The sequence below is a fragment of the Dryas octopetala genome, chromosome 3 (assembly GCF_963921425.1).
Source record: "Dryas octopetala chromosome 3, drDryOcto1.1, whole genome shotgun sequence".
Taxonomy (NCBI): Eukaryota; Viridiplantae; Streptophyta; class Magnoliopsida; order Rosales; family Rosaceae; genus Dryas; species Dryas octopetala.
The window spans coordinates 17,852,096-17,857,222 of record NC_141368.1 but is presented as its reverse complement, the minus strand read 5'-3'; positions in this window follow the sequence as shown (position 1 = coordinate 17,857,222).

Here is a 5,127-nt window from a genome sequence, read left to right as displayed (position 1 = left end):
ATGGTCTCATGCATCTTTTTCCTCATCTGAATCAAACTCATGCTCGTCTTCAACAATCATATTGTGCATAATGATGCACGTTTTCATGATGGTTGCCATGACGTATGGATTCCAACATCGGGCAGGTTATGCAATAATAGCGAAACGGGCTTGTAAATCCTTAAATACGTGTTCAACATCCATTCAATAGCTTGATTGCATTGTCGAAAAATATGCATGTTTGTGGTTAGTCGGTTGCTTAAAGGTTTTAACAAAGGTTGTCTACTTTGGATAGACTCCATCTGCCAAATAGCACGTCATCTCATATTGTCTCCCATTGATAATAAAGTTAACACTAGGAGCCCACCCGGCATACACATCTTCAAAGACAAGTGAAGCATCAAGTGCATTCAGATCATTGTTGGCTCCATGCATACAGAAAAACGCATGCCATATCCAAAGGTCATACGAAACCACAACCTTCAAAATGATTGTGGGTTTTGGGTAATGATCCTTAAAGTGCTCATGCATTTCAGTCAGACAGTTCTTCTAAACCCAATGCATGCAATCGATACTCCCGATCATTCCTGGGAAGGTACGCTTTTTTCCTTTTCATAGTAGCTTTCCAAGATCAGTGGGGGTTGATGCACGAAGGTAGCATTCTCCAAAGACGGCCACGATAGCTTTGCAAAATTTCCTCAAACACATCAATGTCGTGGATGCGTCCATTCTAAGTTTATCGTCCAGATAATCAGCGGGTATGCCATAAGTAAGTTGATTCATGGCTGCGCTTGTCTTTTGCTCCCTGGATGACCCGAGTTGATTCATTGGTTGTGATAGTTGCGAATTAGTGACACCCACGAAGAGAAAATCTTTTAAAATCTCATAACAATGGTCAAACTTAAATGATATTTTTTCTTTTTCCTTGAAAAACATCCTTGCTTCTTGAACCTACAAATGTTAAAAAAAAAAAAAAATCATATTATATATGATAGTATTAAAACTACAACAAATAATTACAAATAATAATGTTAAAAAAAAAATTATAACACTACAACATTATAACTTATAAAGATAATACTACTAAATTATATGTTATAATTGATAATATTAAAACAATAATAATCTTACTCAGTCGGCTTGAGAGACCTCAATTTTTCTACGGTTGTTGACCTGTTTAAGACAAGCATGATAAAATGTGACCAACTTCTTGATTCGGCTATATTTGCACTTGATAGCCTCGATTGTGCGTTTACACGTCCCCTCGCTGGTTAGCTCAATAAACTTTTCATGGACTCATACCCAAAATAATGTTTTAGTTCAATCCAAACCAATAAATGGATCTTTGGAGACTTGAATATAAGCACGACACATGGCTATATCTTCTTCGGTAGAAAATTTTTTTCCCCCTTTCTTTGGACCCATTGATGCAAAAACACAAAAACATAGACAATTTGAGGAAAATGAAATAAATACTACAACAACCTCTAAAGACCAAATACACCAATGTAGAGGACGAAACTTGGTAGAAATAAAATGAGAGAGTGGACATATATATATATAAATGATTTATTAAATTGTTAAAAAAAAAAACACCAACAGTCACAATTTATAGAGGATGAAATTGTGACAATTGGTGCGGCCATGTCCAAGTCCAACGGTCAATAGGATATATTATGGGTAACAGTCATATATTTTAACTACTTATATTAACTAGTTAGTCTAGTTATATATTAATTACATGGATTAATATATATTAACTAGTTATATATATTAATTAAGTGGGCTGCTGCATGCAACAACTATATTTCAAATGGCCCAATATTGTACTTCCACGTGGAAGCCACAACCATCTGCTAGTGCAAGCCTAGTAGTAGTTGACAGGGTGGGGCAGGGGGCAGCTTCTTCACTAATCCAAGCCTGCCGCTTGTTCATTCTCTTTCCTCAGAGCATGTGCAATGGTAGGTGTCAATTGGCAATTCAATTCAACCATATTGACCCCTATTTTCCAATTGTGTCAATTATTGACTTGACATAAAACTGTTTTGCTGCAATGGTTCAAGTCAATTATATAAGTCAATACCTATACGTTTTTTTTTTTTAATATTTTTGTATAATCTCTTACAAATTAAAAACTATCAATTTAATTATTTTATAGATTATACCATTGAAAATATCTCAATTAAATCTTTCAAATGAGCCCAATATTTTATATTTTTAAATAATTTTAAATTAACACCTAATTTTAAATTTCCTAATTTCGAATTATAAAGTATAAAATAAAAAACATATTAATAAAAATCATAATTTCCTAGTCTAGTTATATATTAATTAGATATATTAATATATATTAACTAGTTATAAACATTAGAAAATTAGGATTAAATACCAAATATCAATAGTTTTTTAATAAAGTAGCAAAACACTAATTTTTTTTAGTTTAGGTACTAACCTAGAGTAAAACATTTTGGATTAGGTCACAAATCAGTTTGTTATACAGTTGTGACTGTCGAACAGTTACAGTTGTAATTGTCGAACAGTCACAGTTGTGACTATTTAAAATTTATAAAAAATCAAAATTTTTAAAGGTTTCATACTTTTGATTTAGGTTTGGGGGATGAAGTCCTATAACCCAAAGACTAAATATTAAAGTTTAAGCCTTGCAAATATTGAAAAAAAAATAAATCAATACAAAAGTTATGACTATTAGACAGTCACAGTTTAATATAACCATATTTTTTAAAGTTGGTACCTAAATTGAAATTTAGTACCTAAAGTGAAATGACATAAATGTTTTAGTAGTTGAAATGAAAAAACATTATAATTTGGTACCTAAAGTCAATAAACCTTATAAACATTAATCAAGTGAGCAGCTGCATGCAATGACTATTTTCAAATGGCCCAATATTGTACTTCCACATGGAAGCCACATCCATCTACTAGTGCAAGTCGATAGGGTGGGGCATAGGGCAGCTTTTTTGTCAATCAAAGCCTGCCACTTGTTCATTGTCTTTCCTCACATGGGGCTGATTTCTTAAGTTAGGTCGATTATTCTCTTGGCATTTGTGAGGTCAATTTGCAATTTTCATATTAATTTTTTGACATGCATCTTGACTTTTGACATTCATTGCAATTCAATTTTTAACATTGACTCTCTATTACAAACCCTTTTTCTTCCATAAAGTCAATAAATTAAATTAACTTAACATTGACACTACCATTGCACATGCTTTCACATGAGGCTGATTTCTTAAGTAGGGCCGATTGTTCTCTTGAAATTTGTGAGGTTAATTTACAATTTTCATATCAATTTTTTGACATGCATCTTGTCTTTTGACATCCATTGCAATTCAATTTTTAACATTGACTCTCTATTACAAACCCTTTTTCTTCCATAAAGTCAATAAATTAAATTAACTTAACATTGACACTACCATTGCACATGCTTTCACATGAGGCTGATTTCTCAAGTAGGGCCGATTGTTCTCTTGGAATTTGTGAGGTCAATTTACAATTTTCATATCAATTTTTTGACATGCATCTTGTCTTTTGGCATCCATTGCAATTCAATTTTTAACATTGACTCTCCATTGCAAATATTTTTTCTTCTATAAAGTCAATAAATTGAAATTAACTTGACATTGACACCACCATTGCACATGCTCTAATACCACACAGCTTCAGTACCACTCTACAATTCAATGTTCATCAACAACCCATGCACAGTCAATAAATCATGTCTACAGAGTCCATATATCACACAATATCCATGTGTTCCAAAACAATTAAAAAACTAGAAAAACACTTAAAAAACCATAAAAAAAAAACTCAAAGTCTTTTTAGTGGCAGGCCATTAATTGGGAATAAACAAGAAAAAAGGCATTCGAGACCACAAAAACCCTAAGATGCAGACAATGGAGAATATATAAAGGAATGCAAAACCTTACAAAAGGACATAACTTTTCAGAAGAAGAGTTTCCCATCAAACAAACAACCATCCAAACAATAGAAAATTACAAGAATCCATCAATATTTAACACCCATAAATTAAAAAAACAAAACCCACATGACTCACCGTAGATGGGGGCATCTCCAGATGTCTGAAATTCAAGAGCCATTGCATAAAATGCCAAAAAAACGATTCCCCAAGCTGATTAATCAGATCAACCCCAGCAAATCCAACAGAAATAAAAAATAATGCCCAAAAATCCTAGCATCAGACCCTTTCAACTTCGCTCGAATAAGCCTCACAATAGCCTTTGACTCCTTCTAACCCCCAACTGACCACATTGGCACATTTGACACATGTTATAGTTTTACTCATCACATAAACATCTATCCACTCCAAATAGACAGAAATGACCTTTATTGAATAAGTGAAACAATTAATGGAACAAAATAGAACTTAAAAAAAAATTGTAGACCAAAATTGAACTAGCTATAAATAAGTGGACGAAATCTGTAATTTTCTTGATCAATAAATAAACTAACTACATACCCGATAGGATTCTCGACAAACTTATGGAAATAAAATTAAAAGACACATCATTCAGTGCACATAAGTATCATCAATTTAAAACTGCCAATGAACAAGTTCTCAAAGCCTAAAAGCTCTCTAACAGAAATTTCCAGAATTAATTCAACCAACAAGAACTCGAAAGTAGTTCTAACTGCTTAACCACCTATAATATTAGCAGAGAGTTACACCAAAAAATAGGAAAAAAAACATCTGTAGGACATAAATAATCTGAATCATAAATAAAACAAAGAAAATTAAGAAAATTCCAGAAATTTCACAAATTGGAGCAAATAATTATCAGAAATACTAAATAACATATAAACTACATACAAACATTGTGCTACAGATACAGAAAGACCAACACAAATCATAGATTCTCATCATTTTTCGTCTCACTATAAGGGGTATATGCAATAGTTTTGAAACCTCAAGGGGTATATATGTAAGTATTGAAATCTCATGGGTGTATGTGAAAAGATGATAAACCTCAGGGGTGTAAGTGTAATTAACTAAGCAATGAAACTATACTTACAAAAACCATGCGGTGCAAATTCAAAAGTGTATTTCAATACAAAAGGTTTAAACAATTGGAGAAACAAAAAAATTGACATACTTGATGTTAACTCCTC